The 17,094-nt window shown below is 37.8% G+C and overlaps 1 protein-coding gene across 1 annotated transcript in view; it reads left to right on the top strand.

Moving 5' to 3' along the window:
* AGBL4 (AGBL carboxypeptidase 4) overlaps positions 1–17,094 on the top strand; it is a 1,887,457-nt gene that overhangs the window by 1,218,339 nt on the left and 652,024 nt on the right. The window lies entirely within an intron of this gene.

A 17,094-nucleotide genomic window follows, 5' to 3' on the forward strand; every position in this document is an offset into this window, starting at 1 on the left:
CACAAGACTGTACTCTCTGGATTAGTTGCATTGACTATTAAATACTTGGCCAACAATTCCAGGACCATGTGGAGGTGGACCTCAGTTCCAACTCCACTGAATCCCAATAGTTCTTAAATAACTGCAACTTCTTGTCAGAGGTTTTGGTTTTCTGCTTGATGCTGAAGATGACCTTCCAAGCAGACCTGCAGCCCCTGACCACATTCTTGTTGTGCTCCTCATTGGACAGCTCAGCCCCATGCTCTGTGACAGCCTTTATGCATGTGGTCATGTTGTCATAGTGCTTGACCAGCTTCACCTGTATCAACTCCATCTTCAACACAGTGGATGTGGGATGTGGGGAAGGTGGTCCAGGGCTCTGGGTGAAGGCCCGGGAGGAGAAGAGATGTTGAGGCACAGAGGCCGCAAGCAGCAACCTGACTCGGGTAGGGGCCTCCTCAGCAACCTTCCCTGACTGCGTGGCCACAACACAAGTCCCTCCACTTGGATCTGCTCTGTGCTGGCACGAAGGACCGTCCCTGGTAAACCCATTTTTGACAAGCATACTAAGTCCGCTTTACAGGGACAGAGCAGTCTCTTCAACAAATAGTGCTAGAGAACTGGATATCCATAATCAAAAAAACTAAAGGAGGCCCCTATCTCACTCACCATACAAGAATTAACTCAAAATGTATCAAGGACCGAAACATAAAAGAAAGGCCATAAAATTCCTGGAAGATAATGTAGGTACACATCTAAGAGATTTGGTGCTAGGAGGTGAGTTCTTAGACCTCACACCTAAAGCAGGAACAGTGAAAGAAAAAATAGATAAATGGTACCTCTTCAACATTAAACACTTCTGAATTTCCTTTTCTTCTTGAGTCAGTGTAGGTTCTGTGTGTGTGTCTAAGAATTTGTCCATTTTATATTGGATATTTAATTTGTTGGTGTACAGTTGTTCATAGTATTCTTTCGTAGTGCTTTTTATTTTAGTGGGGTTAGTAATGTCTGCCTTTTCATTTCTCATTTTTGTTATTTGTATACCCGCTCTCTTTTTTTTTTTGTCATTTCTAGCTAAAGTTTTGTTGATTTTATCAATCTTTTCAAAGAACCAACTTTGGGTTTTTGTTTGTTTTTTATCCTCTATAGTTTTTTTCCTCCCATCATTTATCTCCACTCTAATATTTCTTATTTCCTTCCTTCTTGTTTTGCAATTAGTGTACTCATCTTTTTTTCTAGTCTTTTTTTAGATTAGGGCTCTGATTTAAAATCTATCTTCTTTTTAAATGTAAACATTAGAGATATGCATTTCTCTCTCTACACTTTCTTCACTTCATCCCATAAGTTTTTGTACGTTGTATTTTCATTTTCATTCATCACAAGATATTTCTTAATTTCTCTTGTAATTTCCTCTTTAACCTATTGGTTGTTTAAAAGTAGGTTAATTTCCACATATTTGTGAATTTTCTATTTCTCCCCGTGTTGTTGATTTCTAGCTACTTTCTACTGTGGCCATGGAATACACAGAGTATGACTTCAATACTTTTGAATTTATTGAGAGTTATTTTGTGAACTAACATATATATGATTTATCCTGGAGAATGATCCATGTGCACTTGAGAAGAAGGTGTATTATGTTTTAGTTGTTTTGTTTTAGTTAGCTAAGCTGCTGGAATGCAATATACTAGAAATCAGTTGGTTTTTACAATGGGGATTTATTAATGTATAAGCTTACAGTTCTGAGGCCCTGAAAATGTCCAAATCCAGGTTTTGTCAGTCTGTGTTTTTCTCACTGAAGATCAGCTGCCGATGATCCTGGACTCCTAATTTCGCAAGGTATATGGCAGTGTCTGCTATTGTTCTCCCTTCTCTTCCGGGTTTCATTGCTTCAGCTTCTGGCTTTCTTTCAGCTCCTATAGATTCTTTCTTTGTCTGTTTCTCTGTATTAATCCCATTTAAAAAGGACTCTAGGAAGAGGATTAAGTTCCACACTGGGCCTCCTCCTACTGAAGTAACCTAATTAAAAAGGCCCTTACCTGAAGTGATCTAATCATAAGATCCCACCCATAATAGGTTCAAACCCACAGTAATGGACCAGCTTTAAAAACATGACTTTCTGGAGTACATATACTCTCAAACTACCACATGGGTGAAGTGTTCTATGTGTGTCTGTTAGGTCTAGTTGGTTTAGAATATCATTCAGATCTTGTATTTCCTTATTGATCTTTTGACTAAATAATCTATCCATTATTGAATATGGTATATTAAGGTGTCCTATTCTTAATGTAGAATTTATCTCCTCAGTTTTTCCCTTCAAATCTGTCAGTATTTGCTTCATATATTTTTGTGGATCTTCTGTTAGGTGCATATATATTTATAATTATTACATTTTCTTGTTGAATTGTCCCCTTTATCAATATATAATGACCATCTTTGTCCTTTTGAACTACTTTGATTTAAAATCTATTTTATCTTTTAATTATTACTTGCATGCTATTTTAGTTCCATCCTTTCAGCCTCAACATGCTTGCAGCTTTGAATTTAAGATAAGTTTCTTGCAGACAGCATGTAGTTGGACCATGCCTTTTTATTCATTCTTCCAATCTCTGCCTCTTAACTGGAAAGTTTAATCCATGTACATTTAAATCACTACTGATAATACATGAATATCTTCTGCCATTTTGCTACTTAACCTTTGTATGACTTATGACTGTTTTGTCCCTCTTCTGACCTCTTCTTCTATTAATGCTTACTTTTTTTTCTGTTGTACTGTATTTAGTGCCTTCTCTTTTCTACCTGAATATATTTTTCATATTTTCCTCAAGCCTACCATGGGGTTGAAAGTTATCATCCTAAATATAGAACAATCCTATGTGGTTTAATACCAACTTAATTTCAATAGCATACACACATACTTTTCCTATACCCCTCTGCCCCCTCACATAGTTTGTACTTGTTACCACTTACATCTTTCTAAACTGAGTGTCCAAAACCATGAATTTATCATTACCTTTTATACATTTACATTTTAACACCTGTAGGAAGTAGAAAGTAGAGTTACATGCCAGACGATATACTACAATAATACTGGAATTTATAATTACCCAAATGGTTATAGATATTTATTTCTTTATGTTGTTTTGAACCACTGTCTGGCATCCTTTTCTTTCAGTCTGAGGAATTCCCCTCAGCATTGCTTGTTAGGCAGGTCTAATAGTGGTGGGTTCCCTTAGCTTTTTTTTCCCAAAGATTTATTTACTTATTTATTTCCCCACCCTTGTGGCTTGCTTGCTATTTGCTCTCTGTGTCCATTTGCTGCACATTCTTTTGTGTCTGCTTGTCTCCCTTTTGTTGTGTCATCTTGCTGTGACAGCTCTCCATGGGCACGGGCTGTTAGCTCTCTGTAGGCACAGGCCAGTTGCCTTCACAAGGAGACCCTGGGACATGAACCCAGGGCCTCCCATATGGTCGATGGGAGGAGCCCAATCAATTGAGCCACAGCCACTTCACCTCCCTTAGCTTTTGTTTATCTGGGAATGAATTAATTTGTCCCTTTTTTGAAAGAGAGTCTCACCAGATATAAAATTCTTGGCTGGCAGTTGTTTTCTTTCAGCACTTTATGTGCTTTTTTGCCACTGCCTTTTTGCCTTCATAGTTTCTGATGAGAAATTGCCACTCAGTCTAGTTGGGACTCCTTTGCACAAAACATGCAGTTTCTTGCAGGTTTCAGAACTCTCTCCTTTTCCTTTGCATTCAATAGCAGGATTAGTATATGACCAGGTATATTTTCCTTCATGTTTATCCTGCTTGGTGCTTGCTGGGTTTCTTGGGGGTACATAGTCACATCTTTTACTAAGTTTGGGAAATTATCTCATTATTTTATTAAATATTCCTTCTGCCCTTTTCTCCATTTCTTCTCCTTCTGGGACTCCCATAATGCATGTATTAGTATGTTTGATAATATTCCAGAGGTATATTTGATTATTTTTGCTATTTATAATTCTTTTTTCCTGTTTGTCATCCTGACTCATTTCAAGTGTCTTTTCTTTGAGTTCACTGATTCTTTCTTCTGTCATCTCCAATCTGTTCTTAATTACCCACTGGGAATTTTTCATTTAAGTTGTTGTGGTCTTCAACTCTACTAGGTCTGTTTTGACTCCTTTATAAAATTTCTGTCTCTTCACTATGATTCTTATATGGCTTATTTATTGTTTTCCTGATATTCTTTGGTTCTTTCTTTACATTTTTTTTTCATCTTCTTGAACATTTTAAGATCATTTTTAAAGCTTTTTTTTTTTTTTTTTTTTTTTTTGGTATGACCACATTCTGGTCTTCTGTGTTGGTGTTTTCTGTATTTTTATCCTTTTCCTTTGGATGGACCATCATTTCCTATATCTTTGTCTTGTTCTCTTTTGTTACATTCTGTTCATTTTAGTATTTTAAAATGTTATCTATGGAATTTATTTGCTGATATATCTGTTCCTTGATTTTGTAGCCAGCTGGTGATAAGACATAGATTTCTTCAGCTTTAGCCCTCCTATCCGGAAGGTCTGCCCAAGGCAAATGCAGGATGCAGTGTTTTCTCTGTCTTTCTGGGCCTGTGTCTTGTTTTGGACTTTTGTTTGTTAGATGTTTTGAAGTTCCTCTGTTTATAGGAGTTTGATTGTCTTCTCTGTTTTCCAGGGGACAAGTCTTCCTTTCTCAGTTGTTTGAGCCAGCAAATGTTGCCCCAAATTGTCCACCCCTATAGTTTCTTACACTCTTTTCATTGTCTCAAGCTGCTTTTGCATGAAGTAGAAATTCTGGAAGGAGGGTTATGCCAGAGACAACTTTCCCAAAGCAGTTTTTCTCAGCCAAAACAGGACCAGGGACTCACAAAGAAGTGCAGACTGGCTCTAAAGTGCCATCAAGAGGCAATTAGAAGATGACAAAAAGCTGCTTTCAAGGCTCCCCTAAAGCTAAGCCTCCTTCTCCTGCCCAGCAAATACAGGCTTTCAACTTTCTCCTGAAGCCCTAAAGATGTGTAGTGTCTTTAAGTCTTCTCTGCCACAGCCTTTGTCCAGGCCAAGTTGAAACAATTGCTGCCACTGACTTTGTCTGAGGTGGGTTGAAATAATGGCTGCCTTTAGAGCTGGGACCCCACCCTGAAGTTGATGATCAAAAGCTGTGATCATTGATCTGCCATGCCCATCCCTGTTCTTTGGAAAGTGGGTTTTTATGTCCCTTTCTATCACCAGTGAGCTAGCCAGTGGAAGGACCCGATGGTGGCCTGCTATGAATATGAGAGATTCATGCCAGGAGCTTCCATGTGGAGAGAGCAATTTACAGTTCTTTACCATAATTTATGAGATCCTTCCCCTGCTCTTCCCTGGATGTTGTACATTGTTCTTCTGGCCTCTGGGGTTTCAAAATAGTAGTTTCAGACATTTCCTGCTGGTTTAATAGTTCTGGTGGTAGGACTGAAACTTGGAGCTCATATTAGCACAGTCCTACCTCCGTGTGTGTGTGTGTGTGTGTGTGTGTGTTTTTTTTCCAGAAACTTGAAAATCTTTTAAATAAATTTAAATTGTGTGTTTTACCATTTCTGGTATTTTTCATTACTTTGTGTTATCCACATATCCAATTTTTTTCTTTTTTTTTACTTTCCCTTTTTTTTTTAATTGACTTTGTAATAGTATTACATTAAAAAAATATATATATATATGAGGTCTCATTCAACCCCACCACCCTCACCCCACCTCTCCCCACCCCCAGCAACACTCATTCCCATCATCATGACACATCCATTGCATTTGGTTAGTACATCTTTGGGCACCTCTGCACCTCATGGTCAATGGTCCACATCATGGCCCATACTCTCCCCCATTCCATCCATTGGGCCCTGTGAGGATTTACAATGTCCGGTGATTGCCCCTGAAGCACCATCCAGGGCAGCTCCATGTCCCAAAGACGCCTCCACCTCTCATCTCTTCCTGCCTTTCCCCATACCCATCAGCCACCATGTCCACTTTTCCCAATCCAATGCCACCTTTTCTATGTGGACATTGGATTGGTTGTGTCCATTGCACCTCTATGTCAAGAGGAGGCTCAGATTCCACATGGATGCTGGATGCAATCCTCCCACTTTCAGTTGTAATCACTCTAGGCTCCATGGTGTGGTGGTTGTCCTTCTTCAACTCCATCTTAGCTGAGTGTGGTGAGTCCAATAAATCAGATTGTAGGTGCTGGAGTCTGTTGAGGCTCAGGACCTGGCTATCACATTGTCAGTCCAGAGATTCAAATCCCCTAAATATATCTTAAACCCCAACACTAACTGCACCTTCAGCACATTAGCATGAAAGTCCACATATCCAATTGATATCATTTTTATTCCCCTTGAAGAACTTCCTTCAACAGTTTTTGTAGTGAAGGCTTGCTGGTGACAGTATACTCAGTTTTGTTTTGTTGGTTTTTTTTTGCTGGCACTATTTTCATTTTATTTCATGTTTTTAACATTTTCATAATAAATTTAGGTTAACAGTTATTTTCAGCAGTTTAAGTATGTTGTCATCCAACTCTTTTTTGACTTGCATAGTTTCTGATGGGCTGTCTGCAGTCATTCTCTTTTTTTAATTTTTATTTTTTTAACATACTTAGATTACATGAATGTTACATTAAAAAAAATAGGTGATTCCCACATGCCCCACTCCCCTCATCTCCTATACTTTTGCACATTAACAACATCCCTCATTAATGTGGTACATTCATTGCAACTGATGAACACATTTTGGAGCATTGCCACTAAGCATGGATTACAGTTTACATTGTAGTTTAAACTCTCTCCTGCAGAATCTCATAAGTTATGACAAGATATATAATGGCCTGTACTTATTATTACAATGTCATTCAGGACAATTCCCAAGTCCCAAAAATACCTCTGTATCACACCTGTTTTTCCCTCTCACCCTCAGAACCTCCAGTGGCCACTGCGTCCACATCAGTGTTATAGTATTTTCCATTGCTAGAATCACAATGAGTCTATAGTAGCATACTATATGCTACTATATATATATATATGTGATGATGTCCACTCTACCTCTAATTGAGAGGGGGCTTTGATCCCATAGGGCAAACAGATGGGACTATCTTGCTTGCAGTTGACACTCTCTCAGTTCCTTGATATGGTGGTTGTCCATCATCACCTCCTTGTTAGTTGTCCTGGGTGAGACCAATGAACGGGAGAGTAGGTGTTCCAACTCTGTTGAGATTCAGGGCACAGCTGGCACATGGACAGACCAAATATTTAAGTCTTTTGGACATTACATACCAACTCTAGTACTAATTATATGTTCAAATAGAAGGACAGGGGAGCCATGTATAGGGAAACCACAACTGAGTCTTAACTCTGCCACATGGGAAAGCAGAAATTCCAAAGTAGGGCCCACTAGCAAGGCACCTAACTTTTTAGTTGTCTGCCCTTACCGTAGTGTATGGATGTCTTCAGAGCCCTCAGGTGCCCCACTATTTGGGGTACTATCTACTTTGGCATTCAGTGAGTCCTGCTGAGACATGCATAAACATAACTTCTAGAGTGACCTCCTGACTCACTTTGAAGTATTTTAGGCATATAAACTCATTTGTCTTTACCTTTTCCCCCTTTTGGTCAAGGTCTTTTTCCAGTTGCATTGCTAGTTGGTGCTTGGTAGCAATCCCTTGGTGCCAGGGAGGCTCATCTCCAGGAGTCATGGCCCACGCTGTTGGGAAGGTAATGTATTTATATGCCTAATTCAACTTAGAGAAAGGTGACATTTGAGCAACAAGGGAGGTCTCTGGAAGTAATTCTTAGGTACTCTATAATGCTAGGCTAAGTTTCCATTTCAAGAGTTAAGTTTCATAAGCATAGTCATCAATATCAAGGACCTGGACATGAAATCAATGAAGAAAAAACCTTCAGCAAACCTTCATACTTTATGTAACATTTGGGAAATCACCCTGGAGAAAAACACTTTGGTATCAATGTGGATGAGCCTTCAGATGGAAAATTAATTGTATTCTGCACAGGAGAAACCATAGAAGATGAAATTAACATGTATGTAAGGCATGTGAAAAATTTCCATTTATCCTTCATTGTTCAAGGAGCCATTAAATTATTTTGATATAAGCAAAAAAAAAAAAAATCCATCACTGGATGGACTATCCTCCTCCTTCACAGGGCATTGCCCCTGTACTCCTATACTGCAGGAATTCTCACTGTTCCATTAGAGAATGTGGCAAGATTTCCCCAGGATGGGAATTCGATATTCTTTCAGTTATTGTATGAATCTCCATCCACCGTGACAATGCTCCATGAACATCTGGAGATCTTTATATGCCCTATATGTATGCACAAGTGAACTTCCTCCCACGTATCCCTCATCACTGACACCCTACACCGGTGATCCTCCCCTGCCACAACTGTAACCTTTCTGTGATTCAAAACTTTTTAAAAAATGAAGTCAATGCAACCACAGTCCTCTTGGACCCACACTGTATGGCTTGTCCACATGTGCAGCTCCATCCCTACCCCCGGCAGGGGAGAAAGGGGCATGAAGCTTTATCAGTCTCTCTGGGCAGCTACAGTCTAGGCCTGCATGACTTGGGTTATTCCACACAGCTGTGACTCTGTCCCTACCCCTGGCAAAGGAGAAAGTTGGAAGACGCTTTATTGGTCCCTTGAGCAGCTTGAGCCTCCATGGCTTACAGCATCAACTACATGTTTGGCTCCTACTGTGCAACTAGCACGGGAGAAAGGGTAGGACGCTCTAAACTAAAGAGAAAAACTGCACCCAGAATAAATACTCTAGTAAGCCAGATGCCAAGACACCAACCAAAAATTACAATCCACACCAAGAAGCAGGAAACTATGGCCCTGTTAAAATAACAACATAAGCCTCCAGATGACATAAAGGAGTTGAGACACCTAATCATAGATTTTCAAACAAATCTCCTTTATAAATTCAGTGAGATGGCTCAAGAGATTAAGGATGTTAAGAAGACACTGGATGAGTACAAAGAAGAATTTGAAAATACACATAGGAAAATAGCAGATCTTGTGGGAATGAAAGGTGCAATCAATGAAGTTTAAAAAACACTGGAATCATATAATAGCAGATTTGAGGAGGCAGAAGAAAGGATTGGTGAGTTTGAAGAAATGGCCTCTGAAAATGAACATACAAAAGAAGAGATGAAGAAAAGAATGGGAAAAATTGAACAAGATCTCAGGGAACTAATGACAGCAAAAGGTGTACGAACATACATGTCATGGGTGTCCCAGAAGGAGAAGAGAAGGGAAAAGGGGCAGAAGGAATATTTAAAGAAATAATGGTAGAAAATTTCCCAACCCTATTGGAGGACATAGATATTCCTGTCCAAGAAGCACAACGTATTCCCATCCAAAAAAAAAAAAAAACAAATAGACTTACTCCAGGACACATACTCGTCAGAATGTCAAAGGCCAAAGACAAGGGGAGAATTCTGAGAGCAGCAAGAGAAAAGCAATGCATAACATATAAGGGATATCCAATAGGATTAAGTGCTGATTTCTCACCAGAAACCACGGAAGCAAGAAGACAGTGGTCTGATATATTTAAGATACTACAAGAGAAAAACTTCAAGCCAAGAATCTTATATCCAGCAAGACTGTCTTTCAAATATGAGGGTGAGATAGGATTATTCACAGATAAACAGAAACTGAGAGAATTTCTGAGCAAGAAACCAGGTTTTCAGGAAATACTAAAGGGTGTGCTAAAGCCTGAAAAGAAAAGACAGGAGAGAGGGGCCTGGAAGAGAGTCTAGAAATGAAGATTATATCGAAAGGAATTAGAAGTGTCAAAGAGTGGTGAAAATAAAATATGGCAGATAAAACTCAAATAGTCAGGAATAAACTTAACCAATGATGTAAAGCACTTATATTCAGAAAACTGCAACACAATGTTAAAAGAAATTTTAAAAAGGCCTAAATAACAGCACTTGTATTCAGAAAACTGCAACACAATGTTAAAAGGAATTTTAAAAAGGCCTAAATAACAGGAAGAACTTTCCATGCTCACGGATTGGAAGACTAAATATCATTAACATGTCAATTCTACTCAAACTGGTATACAGATTCAATGCAATCCCATTAAAAATTTCACCAGCATTAAAAAAATAAGTGAAAACACAATTATCAAACGTATTTTGAATGGTAAGGGGTCCTGAATAACCAGAAACATCACAAAAAGGAAAATCAAACCCTCATCTCCAGACTTTAAATCACATTAGTAATAAAAAATAGCATAGTACTGGCATAAAGACAGACATATAGACCAATGGAACCAAATTTATGGTTCAGATACAGACCCTCACATCTATGGTCAAGTGATTTTTGACTAGCCTGTCAAACCCACACAGCTCAGGCAGAACAGTCGATTCAACAAATGGTGCTGAAAAAATTGGGTATCATTGCTGAAAGAAGGAAAGAGGACCCCTATCTCACACCTTATCCAAAATTAACTCAAAATGGATCAAAAAACTAGAATAAAAGCAAGAACCATAAAACTTCTAGAAGAAATTATAGGAAAATATCTTCAAGACCTGATAGTGTGTGGTGGATTCTTAAAGGAGATAAGAGGTCAGAGATGGACTTCTGATGTTTCATGTATGTAGAAGTTTTAATTAGCTTTACTGTAAATGTGTAGAAATCTATAGAGTAGATGATAACACATAGTGTGTAACAGCTAGTTTATAAATGGGAATGTGACTGAAAATGGTAGTCTAGTTATGTAAATGCCAACTGACAGAATGCTAGAGAATAATCTAGGAACTGAATAGCACAATAAACCAAAAGGTGGATGAGAATTGTGGTTGATGGTACAGATCCAAGTGTGTCCTTTGTGAGCTAGAGCAAATGTACATCACTACTTCAGGATGTTGAGAATGTGGAGAAGCATGAGAGAAATCCAGCTGGAGTGACCTATGGATTGCAGTTAGTAGTAATATAATATTCTTGCATCTATGTGAAAGATACACTGTATTGACAATAAGGTAGTATGGAAATGTGAGCCAACTGTACACTATGGACATGGTGACAATCAGATGATATTATCTTATCTGTAGCAAATGTTCCACCACAGTGTGGTGTGTTGATGGAAGAGTATTGTTTGGGAACTCTGCACATGTTCATGATTGTTTTGTAAGTATATAACTACTGTCATAAAAAAATATATTTTAAAAATAATAATAGGGTGAGTTGGGGGAAAAACACACCAAATGTAAGGTGAGGACTATGATTAGTGTTAAGATTTTAACAGTATTTTTCCTAATTTGTAACAAACATCTCACAACAATGCAAGGTGTTGATGGAAGGTTGATGTATGGGACCCCTGTGTGATGTTATGTATGCTTGTTTTGTAAGTTCACAACTTTTACTGTACACTTAATTTTTTATGTATGTTTATATATAAATAATATAAAGATAATAATAATAGTTGTTTGGGGGGAAAATACTTTGGCTAGTAGTAATATTTTGACAATACTATTTAATCATTAGTTAAAAAGGTTTAGCACAAATACAAGTTATTAGTGGTAGGGTGAGTTATGAGAGTCCTGTGTGATATTATATATGTTTGTTTTGTAAGTTCACAACTATTATTATACATTTATTGTTTATGTATGTTTATGTATGAGTGATATACTTTAATAAATAAATTTTTAAGAATGAAGCCAATAAAATAGCCAAATACAAATAAAAGGAAAATGAAATAATTATGATATTTTTAAAATAAGAAATAAAATACAAAAATAAATGAAAAGATGAAAATAAAATATTGGGGGGGGAATAATAAAAAATAATGAAATAATATTTTTTTGAAAAAAATTTTAAAAAGTTTTTTTGACATTTTGCCTTTCATCACTGTAGGATATGTTGTCCTGTATGCACAGTGATACTTTCTTCCATTTATTCAAAATGTCTTAGTTTTTTCATTTTTGTCTTCAAAGAAGTTTTAGCTTATAGAAAATTCACATACCGAATATAGGGATTCCCATATACCCAACATATTCCCCTTTTTCCCCCTTTCCCTATTAATAACATTGTATATGTGGATGGTACGTTTGTTACAACTGATGTAAAAATATTGAAACACGGCTACTAACCATGGTCAATGGTTTACCTTATGGTTTACATTTTGGGCCATACACTTTTATAAGTTTTGATGAATTTTAACAGGGCCTATATTCATCATAGCAAGATCTGAAGAACACTTCCATAACCCCAAAATGCCCCCAATCCATCTCTTCCACTCCTCCCTCCCCCTCCCCTCAGGACTCATGGCACCCACTAGGCTTCACTCCTTGTAGGACATGATTCATAGTTACTTGCAACAACACTGAGTGCTTGACACACTGGTCTGTCCTCCCCTATTAGGAACCACCCATGCTCTTGGGAGACTCACATCCCTCTATTTGAGAACAAAGCAGGCCTCCCCAAGAGAGTGGTCCACCACCTGCAAGTCATTATATAGGTCTGTATCCACTGATACACTATGACAAGATGAATACTCACACATTCCCTAGAAGCCTGCCCCAGGTGCACCCTGTCCTGAATCACACCTACATCCATACCCTAATCCAGTAACCTTTCTCTGCCATATTTGCCAAAAGAGCATTCCCAACATTGTACTTTCTACCATGTACCTGCCAGTCGCCGGGGTTCACCTGCTCCCATCCCCAATCCTCCTCCCAGTTCCATGGATCGTCCATCCCAGCCTCCCCACCCTGATAAACCAGCACCACCCAACACAATAGTTTCACGGCACCACTGGCATGTCCCTCTACTACAAAACTACACATTTGCACCTTACCACACATTTTGCCCATATGGGCATTAGCTCACAAACTTTTTCTCCCTTACCATTTCCTGTAAACCTATCTTCCAGACTCTAGCTCTGTGAATCTGCTCAATTTGCTTACTTTGTATCAGTGAGGTCATGTAATATTTGTCCTTCAGTGCCTGTCTTGCTTCACTCAACATACAGTCTTCAAGATTCATCCATGTTATCCTGTGTGTTAATACTGAATTCCTTCATAGAACTGAATAATATTCCATTGTATATATATATACCACAATTTGTTTATCTACTTACCTGTTGAAGGGCAATTGGGTTGATTCCGACTTTTGGCAATAGTGAATAATCCTTCTATGAACATTGGTGTGTATATATCTGTTCGTGTACGTGCTTTCAGTCATTCTGGGTATATACCCAGCAGTGGAATTGCTGGATCATATGGCAGTTGTTGTGTGAATCTCTACCCACTGTGGCTATGCCTCACAGACACTTGATCACATTGCCTTATATGTGTGCCCAGGTGAACTTTCTCGCTTGTATCCCCCATCACTGACACCCTGCACCAGTGATCCTCCCCTGCCATAGTTGTAACCCTTCTGTAATCCAAAACTTCAAAAATGAAGTCAAGAATATCACCAAATACAATTATTAGGAAAACGAAATAATAATGATAGGTTTAAACATAAGAAATAAGATGCATAATAATTTAGAAAAACTAAAACCTAAGTTTAAAAATTGGGATATTATAATGAAAAATATTAAATTTTTTACATTATGCCTTTCATCACTGTAATATCTATGATCCTTTAAGTACTGTGGCATTTTCTTCCATTTCTTCCCCAGTGTCTTACTTTTTTTTTCATTTTGTCTTCAAAGAAGTTTTAGGTACAAAAAAGTCACAGACAGAATATAGGGGACTCCCGTACACCCAGCATCCTCTCCCTTTCCCCCTTCCTTTATGTGTGGATGGTACATTTGCCACGACTGGCATACAAATATTGAACATAGGTGTACACTTTGGATAGATAGTACAAGGCATGAGACTGCATAACACATTGAACCATGTGGTGGAAGATGGACTGTGGTTAACAGTACAGATATGAGAGTGTTCTCTCATGAATTATAACAAATATACAATACTAGTACATGGTGTTAATAATAGGAGGTGTGTAAGGGAAAAATATACCAAATGTAAGCTATAGACCATAGTTAATAGTATCTCTGGCAAGTGTTCCACAATAATACAAGGTGTTGATGGTGGAGTAATGTATGGTAATTCTGCATGCTATGCGTGATTGTTTTGTAAGCTCACAACTTCTCTAATAAAAAGAAAAGAAACAATGTCACCTGTTCTTAGAAGTCCAGCTTCTCAACACTTCTATAACCCCAATCCAAAATGGCTGTAAGCTTTCTCTCTCTACCGACCTTCCCTCCAACTTAAATATGTCCAAGTGTCATTTAAAAAGAAAGAAACAAATATTTTTAAAAACCAAACCATTTTTGGCATCTGCTTTCAGCAGCCTAGCAAACTGAAACCCTGTACCCTAGGATTTTGTAATATCCTCCTTTCAATAGAAGATGAAAAACAATATACCACTAAAAAAAGAAACACATGCTAATTTCAGCTTTCACACTGACATTCTCTGTAACCTTAAGCAAGTTCCTGTTTATAAAATCAGGAGCTTAAGCTACATGATCACCAACACCACTTCCAACTCAAATAGGATTTATTCTTGAATGGTAAGAGGGGGACTAACATTTATCGTAAACCAATCGCGTGCCTCTGGTTTCATATGTATTATCTTACTTAGCCTTCAGAATAACTCTATTTCTATAGCTATGTTACTCTTCAGAAAACAGACAACTGAATGTTAATAAATTATTTCAAATATTATCTACTAAGGGGATAAGGCTGAGATTCCAAGCATGTCATAATTGATTCAATTCCCAGACCCTCTACGTTACATGCAGAGTCCTTAAAACTTTAACTTTGAAAAACACAGTAAGAGCTGGGAAGTTGCTAGGATTGTGTATCTGGTACGTGATATTGTTTGAAACCTCAGACTCAAAGTTAGAACGCATCTAGTTTAGTTTGAAAACTTTCCCTGAGTACCTACTTTTTGCTTGTGCTGGATGCTTGAGAAATAGAGATAGATCAGACCAGTCTCTGTCTTTACAGAGCTCTCAGTTTAGGTAAGTAATTTTCAAAATATATTTCTTGGAGTCCTAGAGTTCATTTAACATTATTTAACAGATATTTGATATTTATTTTATGAGGTACAACTTTTTGCTGGACATTAAGAATGTTTCGCTATAGTACTTATGATTTCTTTCCTCTTGGGTCTTACAGTCTAATGGTAGAAAGAGGCAATACACAGTAAACAACTAAATATATAATTAAAACTGTGATAAGCTATGATTACTTACCAGGTTTTTTTGTTAAAAAATAGCATGAGGGGACATTACCATCCCAGAATCCTCAGGTTTGGGGAATGAACTACAGGCTAAAGTAGACTTAGTGATATTCTACTATAGAACTATTGTGATTCTAGCAATGGAAGAAATTATACTATTTATGTGGAGGCAGTGGCCACTGGAGGTTCTGAGGGCAGGGAGAGGGAAAACCAGTTGCAATGAATGTACTTCAATAATGAAGGATGTTGTCAACCAATGTGGGAAAATGTCAGAGGTGTGAGGAGTAGGGCACATGGGAAGCCCCTATGCTTTTTATGTGGCATTTGTATAATCTAAGTATATTTTTAAAAATTAAAAAATAAAATAAAATAGCATGAGGGACATAATAAGATGGTATGATCAAAGGAGGCTTCTCTAAGGAGGTACCATTTAATCTGAAACTTGAATGATTAGAAGGGAAGAACACTGAAAAGCATGCCAAGCAGAGGGAAGAGAATGATTAAAAACCCATAACAATAAAGATATTACAGAGTTCAAGAAACTGAAAGAAGAAATGTAGCAGAAAATGAAGTTGGAGAGAGAGGCAGGACCCAAGTCAGGTAGGACTTGAAATCCATATTAGAATGTTTGGGTTTTGATCATAATGAGAAGGGAAGACATTGAAGGCTTTGGGGAGAGGAAAGGGGTTACATTTAGGCAAACTTGTGTTTTTATTGACATTTGGCTTCTATGTGGAGGCTAGAATATAATGTACACTGTGGATATGAGGAAATAAGTAAGAAGGCTACTGAAGTAGTGAGGTAATAGTGGTTTGAATTAGGATAGGTGGCAGCAGAAATGCAAAAATGTGAAGGGATTTGAGATGTGTACTAGAAGTTAGACTTTTGGAAGATCTGTGAATTGGTGAATGGTGAGGAATCAAGATCAAATCCAGGTTTCAGGCTTAGTCAACTGGTTGAATATTTTTGCCATTGACTGCAATGGAGAATTTTGAAAGACCAAGAGTGTGGGTGGAGTTAGGGAGACAGCACTTCTATTTTGAAAATGTCAAGTGTTAGATACTTGTGAGATCTCCAATAAAGGTATTTAGTACTCATTTGTATATTCAAGGTTACAGTCCAGAAGAGAAGTTTGGGCTATAGACATATATATATATTTGGGAGTTGTTAGCATATAGATTGTATTTAATGCCTATATTTTGACGAGAAAGCCTAGGAATATGGGGAAAGAAAGAGTAAGATGATATAGGATCAAACCTTGAGGAATTGCAGTATTTAGAAGTTGTAGAGAAGAGAAGGAGCCCACATAGAAATCAGAAAATATGTGGCCAAAAGCAGGAGGAAAATAAGAGTGGAGTAAAGTGAGTTGTCACTAAAGAATAGGAGATTTAGGCAGCATACAAAAAAATCGAGCTGCTTTCAGAGGTTTGGCCAAGAGGAACAGATAAATGGACAGTAGCTATTGGAGTGGGGAGTTATTGGTCATTTGCTAATGGTAATGATCCAGGTAGACATCAGGATTGGTGCTATAGGAGACACATAGATGACCAGAGTCCTTGAGTGAGTGAGAGGTAGGGGGCCAGGGTATATGGTGAAGGCCTTTGTTAGAAAAAAGACACCTTTCATTCACAGTAATGGAATTTCAGAAAGAGACATAGGCATGTTTCTAATTTTTATTATGGGAATATAAGAATGCTCTTTCTGATTATTTCTTTAAAATAGAAAGAATTAGATGAAATTATCCTCTAACTATGGTGGTGAAGGAAAAGAATAATGGTTTCTAAGAGACAGAAGAAGGTCTGAATTAGTTCTTGCAGAGAAAAAAATGAGAAACATGCTTGCCAGAATTACCTTGTAGA

The sequence above is a fragment of the Dasypus novemcinctus genome, chromosome 9 (assembly GCF_030445035.2).
Source record: "Dasypus novemcinctus isolate mDasNov1 chromosome 9, mDasNov1.1.hap2, whole genome shotgun sequence".
Classification (NCBI taxonomy): domain Eukaryota; kingdom Metazoa; phylum Chordata; class Mammalia; order Cingulata; family Dasypodidae; genus Dasypus; species Dasypus novemcinctus.